This window comes from Xyrauchen texanus, chromosome 13, assembly GCF_025860055.1.
Source record: "Xyrauchen texanus isolate HMW12.3.18 chromosome 13, RBS_HiC_50CHRs, whole genome shotgun sequence".
In the NCBI taxonomy this organism is placed as follows: Eukaryota; Metazoa; Chordata; class Actinopteri; order Cypriniformes; family Catostomidae; genus Xyrauchen; species Xyrauchen texanus.
In genome coordinates this window covers 17,325,640-17,341,670 of record NC_068288.1, presented here as the reverse complement: position 1 = coordinate 17,341,670, position 16,031 = coordinate 17,325,640, and positions in this window count along the sequence as shown.

The following is a 16,031-nucleotide window of genomic DNA, read 5'->3' as shown; positions in this document are numbered from 1 at the left end:
CTTAATATCAGTGAAGCAATTTAGGGCATTCTCTATTGATGAGTTGTTTTGTCCAAGCATGCTGGAAAATAAAATAGTGTCGTCAGAATAGAAATGATATGATATGCCATATCTCTGAATAATTGAGGCCAGTGGGTGCATGTACACAGAGAATAGTAAGGGTCCTATAATCAACCCTTGAGGGACCCCACATAATTGAGCAGCCAATGTAGAGGAGAAGTTTTCTAAGTTAATAGAAAACGTTCTTCCTTTCAAATAAGAGGCTGTAAAAAGGAAAAATGGAAAGGAGGAGGCGAGAACTGGCTTGACAATATAAATAATAGTTTAATAAAGAAATAAACCAACAGAAACTAGCACACACATGGGACGGACAGCTGCCCGTAAACATTTTCTCTCTGTCGCACCACTGCCTTTATCCCGATCTGAGGGTAGATAGTGTAGAACCATGTCGGAGTAACAGCATTCATTCTGTTGAAGCTGGCAAGGAATAACAACAAAACTCCAGCTGGTCAATATGGATAATGGAAGGCAGAGCATATTCTTCATCAGCCGACACCGGATTGACACAAGAGACGGCATCCCTGCATTTCTAATCCAGGTCACCGATGAGTGTAGCAGTGGTTTAAATCATTAAAAGACTGCAGTATTTTAACCTTTTCATAATAATAAAATCAACAATGAACCAACAAAAATAAAATAAATTAAATATAATGTTGTGATGAGGAGGGTGTGGCTGGGCCGTAAGGATGGACACCTGGTGATAAATTACACCACTCAGCCGGGAGAAGGATAAAGTGGAGCAGGAGACACCAGTGAAGGTGAGAGTGAGCTTAACACAGCTCACAAGCATGTGCATTCTGCATTGGGCCAGAAATATCAACAGTGCGAGCATCACATGGAGCTGTGTGTCTGTCGGCACGTGTGTGCTAGATAGCACTTTATAATACATAAGAATTCATTCACTTTTCTGCACATTTAGAAGATGGCATGATACACAGGTGAGGAAGCTCCTGGATAGTGACGAAGAGTTAACATTTTCCTCAGAAGAAGAGCGGGACTCCGATGAACGTTTGTATTTTGAAGAGAGATTCCAGCCAAGGATACAATTTCGGATGAGTAAGTCATTTAATTTTACTTACATTAGTTGACATGCTATTTTATATATGCTACTGAAATCTGGCACCTTTCTGATCCTGAAGTGTGATTGGCCACTGGAGCCTGAAGTAACCACGGTGTTGCCCACCCTAGTATGGAACTTATTTGCATAGCATAAAGTACAGTATTAAAACAGTGACTTTAACATTTTACCCATGTATTATTTCTTTACCAAACCTCTTTCAAATTATTAAAGGCATAGTATGGAACAGAGAGAGACCAAACACGATAAGAAATGGTTAAATCATCATGCATGCATTAGCTTATCTGATAATAGGTCTGTCAAGTCAAGTGGTTTTTATTGTCGTTCAACCAGATACAGTTAGTACAGTACACAGTGAAACATTCCTCCAGGACCATGGTGCTACATAAAACAACATAGGACCAACACAGAACCACATGAGACTACACAGACTAAATAACATACCTATATTAAGTGCATGTGAAAACGTGTGCAAAAAGTACGGGACAGTACAATAAATTACTAAAAATTAACAGGACAATAGGCACAGTGAGAGACAGTGCAGCACCAACCAGTACACTGTAGTGCAAAAAGATGACAGTTTCTAAAAATGCCAAATGTAAACATAACATACTATGCGATAGTGTTCTTTGCACATAGCAGTTATTGAGGTAGCAGCCAGGTATAAAGTGACAATAATTAAAGTGCAACTCAGGACACGTGTGTCACGATTGAGCAGCAAGGCAGACAAGGAGATGCGGATCTAAACGCAGTTACACTTTATTAAATAAACAAGCAAGAAAAAAAACACAAAGGAAATGTCTCAATGGGGAAATAAACATAAAACTAGAAAACACAGGCAGGGAACACACACCAGGCTAACAACATTCAACGAACGACAAGGAGTGAACAAAAAGCAGGGCTTAAATACACAGTGAGTGATGACAGAATGAGACACAGGTGAAAACAATGAACAAAATGGCAGTGATGATGGCAGGTGGATACTGGGAAGTGTAGTTCTAAACAATGAGAAGTGAGACAGTGGAGCTAAACAAGGGACAAAACTATGGAATGCAAAGGTGACAAAAATGGCAGACAGAGGGCAACAGTGAAACAAGACAAGGAATTCCTAACAGAAACAAGACAAGGAATTCCTAACATAGCCCCCCTTCAAGGATCGGATTCCAGACGATCAACATAAAACAATACAAAAAATGTCCATTGACTGGGGGGGAGCTTGTGGTGGGCAGACAGACCAAGGGGGGCAACGACGGGCAACGACGGGCAGACAGGCAGTCCAGGGGGCAACGAAGGGTAGACAGGAAGTCCAAGGGGGCACAGATGGCAGGCAGGAAGTCCAAGGGGGCACAGATGGCAGGCAGGAAGTCCAAGGGGGCACAAAGGGCAAGGACAAGTTCAGGTGGTCAGGGAGCTGGCCACCGGGCAAGGACAGGTTTGGGGAACCTGGGAGGAGGCCACTGGACAGGGACTGGGTCAGGGGGCCTGGGCAGAGGCCACAGGACAGGGACCGGGTCAGGAGGCCTGGGAGGAGGCCACAGGACAAGGACTGGGTCAGGAAACCTGGGAGGAGACCACTGGACAGGGACTGGGTCAGGGGGCCTGGGCAGAGGCCACAGGACAGGGACCGGGTCAGGAGGCCTGGGAGGAGGCCACAGGACAAGGACTGGGTCAGGAAACCTGGGAGGAGGCCACTGGACAGGGACTGGGTCAGGGGGCCTGGGCAGAGGCCACAGGACAGGGACCGGGTCAGGAGGCCTGGGAGGAGGCCACAGGACAGGGACCGGGTCAGGAGGCCTGGGAGGAGGCCACAGGACAGGGACTGGGTCAGGAGGCCTGGGAGGAGGCCACAGGACAGGGACGGGGTCAGGAGGCCTGGGAGGAGGCCACAGGACGGAAACAGGGTCAGGAGGCCTGGGAGGAGGCCACAGGACAGGGACAGGGTCAGGAGGCCTGGGAGGAAGCCACAGGACAGGGACAGGGTCAGGAGGCCTGGGAGGAGGCCACAGGACAGGGACTGGGTCAGGAGGCCCGGGAGGAGGCCACAGGACTGGAACAGGGTCAGGTGGCCTGGGAGGCGGCCACAGGACAGGGACTGGGTCAGGAGGCCTGGGAGGAGGCCACAGGACGGGAACAGGGTCAGAAGGTCTGGGAGGTGGCCACAGGTCAGGGACAGGGTCAGGACCCCTGGGAGGAGGCCCTAAAGGCGGTGACCTGGAAGGCTCTGGCGGCGGAGCCGCAGGAGGCTCTGGAGGCGGAGCCGTAGGAGGCTCGGGAGGCTCTGAGGGCGGAGCCCTAGGAGGCTCGGGAGGCTCTGAGGGCGGAGCCCTAGGAGGCTCGGGAGGCTCTGAGGGCGGAGCCCTAGGAGGCTCTGGAGGCGGAGCCGTGGGAGGCTCTGGAGGCGGAGCCGAGGGAGGCTCTGGAGGCGGAGCCGAGGGAGGCTCTGGAGGCGGAGCTGAGGGAGGCTCTGGAGGATCAGAGGCCTCAGGGGGCAGAGCCGAGGGAGGAGGAACCATGGAAGGCTCGGGCGGCTCAGCTGAGGGAGGCTCAGGAGGCGGAGCCGCAGGAGGCTCGGGAGGCGGAGCCGCAGGAGGCTCGGGAGGCAGAGCCGCGGGAGGCTCGGGAGGCAGAGCCGCAGGAGGCTCGGGAGGCGGAGCTGAGGGAGGCTCTGGAGGCAGAGCTGAGGGAGGCTCAGAGGCCTCGAGAGGCGGAGCCCTGGGAGGCTTGAGAGGCGGAGCTCTGGAAAGCTCGGGAGGCGGAGCTCTGGAAAGCTCGGGAGGCTTGGGAGGCGTTGTCCTGGGAGGCTTGAGAGGCGGAGCTCTGGAAAGTTTGGAAGGCGGAGCTCTGGAAAGCTCGGGAGGCTCGGAAGGTGGAGCTCTAGGAAGCTCAGAAGGCGGAGCTCTGGGAAGTTCGGAAGGCGGAGCTCTGGGAAGCTCGGGAGGCTCGAGGGGCGCAGGCTCTAGGACGGGCATGACCATTGGCGCTGGCTTTTGGTCAGTCCTGGCTATTGGCGTTGGCCCGGGAACGGTCGAGGCTACAGGCGCTGGCTCAGGGACGGTCGAGGCTACAGGCGCTGGCTCAGGGACGGTCGAGGCTACAGGCGCTGGCTCAGGGACGGTCGAGGCTACAGGCGCTGGCTCAGGGACGGTCGAGGCTACAGGCGCTGGCTCACTGACCTCTGAGGCGACAGGCACTGGCTGGGTGACCGTGGTATGCGCTGGCTTGGGTTCGCTGACCGTGGCTGACGAGGGCTCTGGCTCTGACTCGCTGACCGTAGCTGATGAGGGCTCTGGCTCGCAGACCGGGGCAGGCGAGGGCTCTGGCCCGCTGACCGTAGCTGACGAGGGCTCTGGCTCGCAGACCGTAGCTGACGAGGGCTCTGGCTCGCTGGCCGTGGCAGGCGTGGGCTCTGGCTCGCTGGCCGTGGCAGGCACGGAAAGCCCAGTGGCGGAAACCGGGATCGAGAGAGGTGGTTCCCCGGCAGCGAGTACTCCCAAGACTAGATCCACATATTCCCTCCACGTGAGGTCTCCGGAGTTCGGCAATCCCCTCAGCTGGTACGTTGGTAGCCCGAGCTGGTAGATGGTTTTCAGGGATGTGTCGTCGAAGCCGGTGTGGATGGCAACAGCGGAAAAGAAGTGGGAGTACTCGCGGATGGTCAACTCCGCCTGGGTCAGTTCCATCAGGTAAGCTGCTAGATCCATATTGGTTCGTTCGTTCTGTCACGATTGAGCAGCAAGGCAGACGAGGAGATGCGGATCTAAACGCAGTTACACTTTATTAAATAAACAAGCAAGAAAAAAACACAAAGGAAAACCCTCAATGGGGAAATAAACATAAAACTAGAAAACACAGGCAGGGAACACACACCAGGCTAACAACATTCAACGAACAACAAGGAGTGAACAAAAAGCAGGGCTTAAATACACAGTGAGTGATGACAGAATGAGACACAGGTGAAAACAATGAACAAAATGGCAGTGATGATGGCAGGTGGATACCGGGAAGTGTAGTTCTAAACAATGACAAGTGAGACAGTGGAGCTAAACAAGGGACAAAACTATGGAATGCAAAGGTGACAAAAATGGCAGACAGAGGGCAACAGTGAAACAAGACAAGGAATTCCTAACAACGTGTGTGTTTGTGTGTGTGTGTCTGTGTGTGTGTGTGTGTGTGTGTGTGTGTGTGTGTGTGTGTGTGTGTGTGTGTGTGTCAGCCAGTCTCTGAGTATTTAGGAGTCTGATGGCTTGGGGGAAGAAGCTGTACATGCCAGACGGCAGGAGGGTGAAGAGTTTGTGTGAGGGGTGTGTGGGGTCATCCATGCTGGTTGCTTTACGGATGCAGTGTTTTTTGTAAATGTCTTTGATGGAGGGAAGAGAGACCCCGATGATCTTCTCAGCTGACCTCACTATCCTCTGCAGGGCTTTGCGGTCCAAAACGGTGCAAGTCCCAAACCAGGCAGAACTGGTCCTGTGAACTGTCCCTTTAACTGTTGTGTTAACAGTCAATAATCATTAACATAAACTGCTTTGCATGAAGATGGAGTGGATGTGTTGCAGTTTATATTAATTTAAGGAATCCAAATGAATAGATGAATAGATCTCTGTGGCCCTCCACTGCTGCTACATCCGGGAGGTCCTGAAGGAATTTTTTTGGCAGGTCTTGCCTAAACCTTAGGAATGCGTTTGATGAGTTAAAGTCAACATGTAGTCCAATGAGAAGTCCTCTCTTTGGTGGTGGGTGCAGAAAGTCCCCCTTCCAGCCCTGTAAGAGGTGTCTGGCAGTTTTCTTAGCATCATATCTGATGTTGCTGAACATTTGTTTATGTTCATTAACCAAGGATCCAATCACAGTGTGGCACATCTTCTTCCACACTGGCAGTTAGAGAGTGGCCCTGCCATAAATTGGTCCCTGGAATGCCATCTTAACTGATGTTCACCACACGGGTCCCCAAAAACTCAATGGACCACCCCCGATCGGGCAGGGGCGTACCAGATACCGGTGCGTGTCAAGGGAGGTACATATCAAGCCTTCATGGATTCAGGTTGTAATCAAATTTCCAATCAATCATCAATGCTTGGTTCAAAATGGGGCATTGGATACAAATAATCAGGTGAGGTGTGCAAGGGGATATTCATAATTATTATGTAGTGACTGTCACAATATTGTTGCAATAATGTCGAGGTGGTGGTCAGTCCTCACCTCACCCATCCACTAATTTTGGGAACTATTAGCCAACTTTTCAGTTATTATTGAAGGGGTTGTGTGTATGGGTCCTGTGAGAAAGTCAAGTGAAGCTTTATTTATAGAGCACATGTAAAAACAACAGAAGTAACCCAAAGTACTTTACAGATCAAACAAACAAAATGAGGGATATAAAAACTGATTGATTTAAATTTAAATATAAAACATAATAAAATAAATAAAAACATTTAAATACAACATCATGAATTTATCCATTTTAAACTATTCAATTATCAATTCAAAAGCTACAGAATAAAAATATGTTTTTAAAGAAGATTTAAAAATGGCTAATGATGAAGCTGACCTCACATAGAAACGGAGACTATTACATAGATTAGGACCTATCACAGAAAAGACATGGTCACCCTTATATCTATAGCGGCAATGAGGAACCCACAATAGAAGTTGATCAGAAGACCTGAGCACTCTGGTTTGGGGGGGTAAGTGTGTAGAAGGTCACTGATATATAAGGGCGCAAGACCAGAAAGGGCCTTGTAGACAACAATCTGAATTTTAATATCAACCCTAAATTTCACAGAAAGCCAGTGTAGAGATGTTAAAACAGGGGAAATGTGATCCCTCATTCTTGACCCTGTTAAAAGCCTAGCTGCCACGTTTTGAACTAGCTGTAGGCGGGATAACGCAATTTGGGGCAGACCAATGAACAATGAGTTACAATAGTCTAACTGTAATGATACACAAATTCTGAATCTGGAGTTGAACCCAAGTTAGGGAGTTTATTAAACTGGATACTGAAAAAGGTAGGTAAGCAGGCAAGTGTTCAGGTTTGGTATGCTATCTTTGGAGACAGTTTAGGATCAAACAGGGAACCAAGGCAGAGGGCACCAAGCTACAAGACTAGATCAGTAAAATAACAGGCACCATCAAACAGGTTCACAGGTACATCACATCATGTGCTCAAACTAGTAAAATCAACATCAAACAGGATCACAGGGGAGTCATGTGCATCAATAGTTGAGCAGGTAAGTAAATCCTAACATTAGGAATTCTCAGCATTTTCAAGGTCATGTTCCCTGAGCATACAGAAGTGCTCGTAGTTGAACAGGTGAGTTTCAAACATGTGAATTGATATGCGGTAAACTAGAATATCACAAAGTCACTTTATCTTGTGTGTCAGAAGAGGATCGTAGACAGACAGGTGAGGATAATCTGGGTAATTAGATCAAGCGTTATCATCAAATTCTGAGAATAAATCCTCTAGTAATTTCCAGAACAGAACGTAGCAAAGTCAGTAACACAGTAAAGTCGATACAACTGTAACTGAATGAGAGGAAGGTCCGAGGTACCTCACAACAAGGCTAGACGCTGATAGAGTGTGTGAGTGAGGTTTAAATACAAGTCTTAACAGGATGATAATAAGCTGCAGGTGCACATGTACACACACACATACGTACTTATATATACATATACATACACACATACGAATACGTAGTGAAAATTTAAATACAAATCTGTTATATACAGTGCAAATAAATGTAATGGCAGAAGAGTGGATGTGTTGGATAAATATAAAAATACTAAACTTTCAATTGCACATAAATATTGCTCAATGGGGCAGTTTTAGCTGTTCATGAGATGGATAGCCTGAGGGAAAAAACTGTTGCTGTGCCTGACGGTTCTGGTGCTCAGAGCTCTGAAGCGTCGGCCAGAAGGCAATAGTTCAGAAAGGTAGTGGGAAGGGTGAGTGGGGTCCAGAAGGATCCAGCATTTTTCCTCACTCTGGAAGTGTACAGTTCTTGAAGGGAAGGCAGGGGGCAACCAATAATCCTCTCAGCAGTCCGAACTGTCCTTTGTAGTCTTTTTCATAGCTGAACCAAACCAGACAGTTATTGAAGTGGAGAGGACAGACTCAATGACTGCTGAGTAGAGCTGTATCTGCATCACCTGTGGCAGGTTGAACTTCCTCAACTGGCAGAGGAAGTACAAACTCTGCTGGGCCTTTTTTTCAAAAAGAAATTCACAAAGAGTCAATGTGGGTCTCATTGACTCACTTCAGAGATGGTAGCGCCCAGGAACCTGAATGACTCCACTGCTGCCACAGTGCTGTTTACAGACTCATAGTCATCTTGTATGAGGCTGATGACAGTGGTGTCATCTGCAAACTTCAGGAGCTTGACAGAGTGGTCCTTGGCACTGCATTCATTTGTGTACAGGGAGAATAGTGGGAAGAGCACACATCCCTGGGAGGAATCAATGCTGATTGTACAAGTGCTAGAAGTGAATTTCCTCTGACTCACAATCTGCTTGTCTTCCTGACGTCAGAAAGCTGGTAATCCACTGACAGATAGACATGGGAACAGAGAGTTGGTGTAATTTAGTCTGGAGAATAGCTGGGATGATGGTGTTGAAAGCCGAACTGAAGTCCACAAAAAGGATCCTTGAATATGACCCTGCACTGTCCAGATGTTGCAGGATATGATGCAATCCCATGTTGACTGCATCCTACACAGACTTGTTTGCTCGATAAGCAAATTGAAGGGAATCTAGAAAGGGTCCAGTTATGTCCTTTAGGTGGGCCAACACCAGTCTCTCAAATGATTTTATGACCACAGACATCAGGGCGACAGGTCTGTAGTCATTAAAATCCTGTAATTTTTTGGTATCTTTGGGACAGGAATGATGATTGAGCATTTAAAGCAGCATGGGACTTCACCCTGCTCCAGTTATATTTTGAAGATCAGAGGGAAGATGGGGGCCAGCTGGTTAGCACAGGATCTAAGACAAACTGGAGTAACACCATCTGGGCCCTTTCTTTTCTTGTCTTTTGTTTTCTGAAAACACGGCACACCTCTTCTTCACAGATCTTAAGTGCAGGTTGAGTAGCAGGAGGGGTTTGCAGGAGGTGTTGTTGTTTGTGTGAAGTGAAGGTCAGAGTGGGTGTGGGGTGTGAGATTGGGCCTTTCAAATCTACAGTAGAACACATTCAAATCATCAGCCAGTTGTTGGTTCCCTACGGTGTTGGGGGAAGGTCTCTTGAAGTTAGTAATGTCTTTCAGGCCGCTTCACATTGATGCAGGGTCGGTATCTTCTTTTAGCCACTCTGATTTCCTTATTCAGTGTGTTCCCAGCCTGATTGTACAAGACTTTATCCCCACCTCTGTAAGCAACCTCTTTGGCCTAACAAAGCTGGCTCAGTTCTGCTGTAAACCATGGTTTGTCATTGTTGAACATTAAATAAGTCCTAGTAGGAATGCACATATCCTCACAAAAACTGATATGATGTAACAGTGTCTGTGAGCTCATTCAGATTGGTGTCTGCAGCCTCAAAAACACTCCAATCAGTGCAAAGCAGGCTTGTAGTTCCGGCTCTGCTTCATTGATCCAACTCTTTACAGTCTTTGCCATAGGCTTAGCAGATTTTAGTTTCTCTCTGTAGGTTGGAAGAAGATGAACCAGACAGTGATCAGATAGTCCCAAAGCTGCTCTAGGGACAGAGCGATATGCATCCTTTATTTTTGTGTAGCAATGATCCAGTATATGTCTCTGGTTGGGCATGTAATGTGCTGTTTGTATTTGGGCAGTTCACGTGTGAGGTTTGCTTTGTTAAAATACCCAATGTTAATATAAACTGAGTCCGGGTATTGTTGTTCTGTGTCTGTGACTTGATCAGCCAGCTGTTGCAGTGTAGCTGGATATAAACACTCACCAGAAAAAACGAGGAAAACTCCCGTGGCAAGTAGAAAAGCTTACAGTTAATAAAGTGCGCTTACAAATTAGGACCACACATATGGGAAAGAATGGATGGATTATGCCCGGTAAAAGGACAGTTTATTTTCTACTCTTTTTTGCAACCATTTAATTAAAGGAATTATGCAGATCAGACAGCAGTGCTCCCATGAAACACTGCTGAACATTATTTGCACATGCAGTTGGACTGTATAGCAACAGTGTGATATGGACATCTGAATCATTTCTTAAACATACTGAAATTGCGTTCAACTACACCATGCATCTGAATATATGACTAAAATGGGCATAGATAGAACATGTAGAAGAGTTAACTAACCCCAGATCAAAGCCTTCACAACCCTGTGCCTGCCACTAATTCTCTAAAGACTGATCTGACAGCTAAATTCTGGTGACACCTCAATCTGAAAATGAGTAAGAGTCATTGAAGTCAGGATCTTTATGGAAGTATGAATTAAGAAAGGTCAAAAGTCAAAGGCAGAAGACCTATTAACATGAGCTCTGTGGAGTGCTTATGCATCATTCAGTATCCTGGAAGAGCAGTATGCATAATGAAGGGTCATAAATGCTAATGAAGGCCCTTGTTTCTTTTTCATTTGGAAGCTGGAGATGGCTGTGATTGAGGGTTCCCAATGCCTCCATGCTTTTCATTCTCACTCATATATATTTATTGCCTTTGGACCACTGAATATGAAGACCCTGTGATCTCACTATTTAAACTTTTAATAGTAGCAATGTGAAATAAAAGTATTTTTGTTCTATATTCACCTGGAAGTAGAAATAGTTGAGTTAAAGAGCATAAATTCATCTGTTCAGACCATATGAACCTCATAAAAACCATAGAACCTAACTGATCTTGCATAGACAATTAAGACTCACCACTGTCCCAGGGAAACATTACACACACATAGACACATGCAACATACACAGGCATATACATGACAAACCATATCAGATGGTATTTTTATCACATTAATATTTATGAAAGCTCCAAGTCCTCAGTTGCTTGACATAAAATTACAAAATGATTTAGAAGTATGCTAACATCCCGGTCCCGGTGAGTTGATCCAGTTAGTTCTGTCTATCTTCATGTTTCCCTCACCCTCATGTGTTTACAGGTGACACGTGCAATCAGCGTCTCCATGGGAACACTGTTCACACCACTCATCAGTCCATCAGTGGCACCTGTTTCCCATTATGCTTTCCCTACTTAAGTTTCTTCTTGTGCGCTGTTTGTCACCAGATTGTTTTGTATGTTTGGTTGGTCGGATGATCGGTCTGTTTGTTTGTTTAATTTTTTTAATTGATGCTCCATCTGTAGTGTAGGTTTCTTCTCCCTTTGGATTATGAACAAGCCAATTTCCTCCATATCTCTGTTCAGAAAGGCCACGTTCAATTAATCTCAATGTCCCCGGACCGTAATAAGGAAGATTCCTGAGAAATACAAGCATATAGTACTACCTGTAAGTCAAACTTCAGCTGTATGGCAACGCGCAGTTTATATAGTGACGAAAACGTCTAGGTTACTAGTGTAACCCCGTTCCCTGATGGAGGGAACGAGATGGTGTGTCGATTGTAGTGACAAAAGGGGCTTCTTTCGGGATCCTCGGATACCTCTGAATATGAAAAAGGCTAATGCCAAATTGGCGAACAGAATTCGCATGTCCCGTCCCATGGACATACAAGTATAAAAGGCAAGGATCGTTCATCTGTTCAGTCAGGTTCTGCACTGAGGAGACGAGAATAAGGTTCAGCCATTACAGCGGCTTGGTACAGTGTTGTGGCAAGGGAGACACAACGTCTCGTTCCCTTCATCAAGGAATGGGGGTTACACTAGTAACCTAGACGTTCCCCTTTTGTCACTCACTCGATGCTGTGTCGATTATAGTGACACAAGGGATCCCTATTCAATAACGCCACCTACACTGAACCATGTTACATGATCTGCTGATTAAGCTGTAGCGTGCCAAAGGAGCACAAGCATCAGACTGCAAGTAGCCTTCCCTCACACCCCATTAAGACGTTATATTATTTTTATTAGGTTCCCAGCATCCGACCAAAGATTTCCCTTGAGGGGTGGGAACAAGCAACATGACAAGCATTTCCTCTCTATGTTTCTCCTCACAAAGTGTTAGACCTCAATCGGTGCTGACTCCAAAGGAGGAGATGGCGGGCGAGTTGTGACATATGACGAGAGCGCACGCCGCCTTGGCGATTTATGTACGCTAGGTAGGTCGCCGAGGTAGGATGTGTTGGATGGCCTCCGTCTGCTTTTCACCGCTGAAAAATGTTGGGCGAAGTCTTCAATGGTGTCGCTGAATAGGCTGAGCTGGGAGATGTGGCCGTTGAGAAAGTGGGCTTTGTCAGTTTCCTGCATCTCGACCAAGTTCAGCCATAGATGACGTTCCTGGACCACAAGGGTGGCCATCACCTGTCCGAGTGCCCACGCTGTGACCTTCGTGGCCCGGAGGGCGAGGTCAGTAGCTGAGCATAGTTCCTGCAGCACATCAGGATCAGGACTACCAACATGCATATCTTTTTGTGCCTTGGCCTGGTGAACTTGCAGAAGGGCCATGGCATGCAGAGTGGAGGTGGACTGTCTGGAGGCCCTGTAGGCTTTTGTTGTCAGCGACGACATCTTCCTACAGGCCTTGGAGGGGAGTGCGGGATGATTCCGCCAAGTGGTTGCACTTTGCGGGCACAGGTGCACCTCAACTGCTTTGTCCACCTGGGGAACCGCTGTGTACCAGTGGACCGCCCTGCCATCGAAGGTTGTGAGAGTGGACGAGTAAGGAGGTCAGTTCCGGGTTCATGGTGGCCCATTCAAGCATGTTGAACATCTGGTGTCAGCCTCAAACTAGGCAGCAAGGCAGCAGCCCAGTCAAGTCCTCCGCACCAGATGCTGCGATGCTGTCCGATGCAGCAGTGATGTCATCATCCTGCTCCATGGCACCAACGGAGACATCAGACTGGCCGTGAGGTGAGCCGGTCTCACGTCGAACCCAGACTAAAGCAATCGATCGTGCTGGGGGTGGGTGGTTCATGGAAATTTACCCGGCGAAACCGCGCCTGCTGAACTCCCCAAATCGCCTCCATCGCCAGCCGGGTCGTCCTCAATCCCGTCGGCTGGACTGGCATTTCTCTTGAGAAAGGAAAGCCGTGACCGCAACAATGCCATGGTCAAGTTCTCACAAGGAGTACATGAACCATACACAAACGCTGCCTCAGTGTGATCATAACCCAGACACACAAGGCAGCACCTATGGCCGTCAGAAGCGGAGAGATATCTGCCGCATCCAGGAACAACGCAAAGGCGGAAGGGCATCTTGATAAAGACGCGTCTTTAAAAAGATGTTCGACGCCAGTGCGTTAACTCTTTTAGAGAAATAATGCTCTTTTAGGGGAGTTGTTTGTTCTTTTAAGAAACTGTCGAAGTGTCCAGGGGCGTGGACTTCACTGGTGTGCAGAGGAGGAGAAAGCCGCTGCCAATGCACCGTAGATCCAACAGCAAAGCTCTCTTAGAGGTGAGTGGAACAGAAGTGAGATACCCAGATAGCAATGAGTCGGCGGGCCGCTGGCGGTGCTACGGAGGCAGTAGAAGCGGCAGAATGGCGTTATCGCAAACACGTTTGACGGCACGCCACCTTCGTTCCGCGTCTGGCCCGCTGGCCATCCACCGTTATATCGAAGGCGGACCTTCCGCGGGGCGTCGGAGGCAAACGCTATTTTCAAGCGATCTGCCGCCGCTTATTGTATATATATATTTTTATATATATAGCATGCAGTTTATCAAGAATAATGATTGATCAAACCAGACAAATTTCCATTTGGCGTTTTAATTCCACATTTCAAAGTACAGTAACTGTCATTGAAACAAGATTTCAGATCACTGAAATATAAATAACAGAAAAATACAAACATTATACACACACACACACACACACACACACACACACACACACACACACACACACTAAAGAACATGCAGGTTTCCAATTCAATTTTGGTAAAAAACCCACTATTGTAACACTTACAATAATGGTTAATAATATAAAGAGGTCAGCTCTGGGATGAAAAGAATTACCAGTAAATGTGACGCTTTTGTTCTCCCCGCTCCGTACGGGACTCGAACCTAGGTCTCCGCCGTGGGAGGCGGGTGCTCTAACAAGGAGGCTAAAGACTACAGGCTCTAGCATCAGTCGCTAGAGCACCTCTTGAGATCAGGAGAGTGAGGTTTACACACTGCACAGCTATCTACCAGCTGGCTCCCGTTACATGCAAGCTTCTCATAAATTTAAAATGTGACAGGCTGTGGATTCAGACTGTAGAATATGCAGTGTACAATCTTAATTGTACTTTTTAGATTACCCTATGGCGTTATAAACGAAATCAGCACACTTACAAATCGTTGCTGGAGCTCTTTATCCTCAAACTGCTGGAGCTCTAGTGGGCCTCAAACTGTTGTCAAGCAACGCCAAATCTTCCTGGGTGTCTAGGGGGGAGTAACAGATCCCCTGTCAGGGATAACTCTCAAACAGACACATTGGCACTGAAATGTTGCAGCATAGCATCTATTTTGTTGTCCATGCTACGCACAACTTTGCCAAACTCTCCAAGACGTCGCAGCATTGGGGTCTGATCTGCACCTACAGGGGTTCCCAGATTAAAAGAATCAAGTAGTCAGTCCTGGTCCTTCAACTACTAAACTATGTCATTTATATCTAGGTCTACTACATGTACAGGTGGCCCCAGTGGGAATTAAACCAACAACCACAGGTGTTGTTTGCAAGTTGTACCTGATTGCCCAGTGCGAGCAAACGCCTTCAACATTGTCTCAACTTGCTTCACCTGCTCTATAAGTGAGCCGCTGTCACCTGGGAAGTAACAATATATTGATTAGCAATACACTAAATATAATAGTAATATAATATAACCACATTTATCATACCAGTAAATTTCCCTGTAATTTCTATCCACAGTATGTTATGCATGGCATACAAGTTCATAATGAAGAACCCTTATGATAACATCAATTTCATTTTTTTTCTTTGAAGCAGAATATTTGTTTGTAAAAGGGGAGGAAAAAGAAAATAATGAAATATTGTGTAGCAGTACGAGTTAACGCGTAATGAGCTGGTGTCTCGTTAACGCATAATGAGCTGGTGCGCCTGTGGCCAATTCCCGTGTGAGGTGCCATCCTATAAATATGTAGCAAGTAGAGAAGTCTAAGATCCTCTCTTGCTCGTCAATGATGGAACGTGCGTTGCGGTTCCGGGTCGCTTTTCTGTGTGCCATGCTGTTTGATTGAATACTGGCTCTCCAACTGGAGATCTCTCTCGTTATGCTGCGCAGTCAACAAACGGACTTGTTGTTTCTCTTGGGCATTCGTGAATGCTGTTTGATTGAACACTGGCTCTCCAACTGGAGATCTCTCTCGTTATGCTGCGCAGTCTACAAACGGACTTGCTGTTCCTCTTGGGTATGCGTGAATGCTGTTTGATTGGACGGAGGCCGGTTTAGTGGGAGATCGTCGCCAGTTACGCAGTGTGAGTCGCTAGCTGATGTTTTGCCTGCAGCGGTTGAATTGCTGTCTGCCTACATTGGTGGGACTGCTGTTTTGCCTGTACCGTGGGTTTGCTAAATGGCTGTTTGTTTTGTGCACATGCATTGAACATTTGACCAGCAATTGGAGTGGATTGCTGAGCATTCGTGTTGCCATTATAACCACGGGGCAAATACAGCTACATGGACGGAAGTATGGGTTGTTTGTTTTATGTGATTTAGTGTTTTTATAAAGGTTGAACGTAGCTCAAGGGGTTGGGCTTTATATTATAATTTTGTTGATTTAAGAAGTTTGTTTTGTTCTTTTTGTTTTGATTTCAAATTAGATTAAAGTTGTATTTTTCCCTTGTTTGATTTCTGTTGTTGCTGATTATTGAATTTA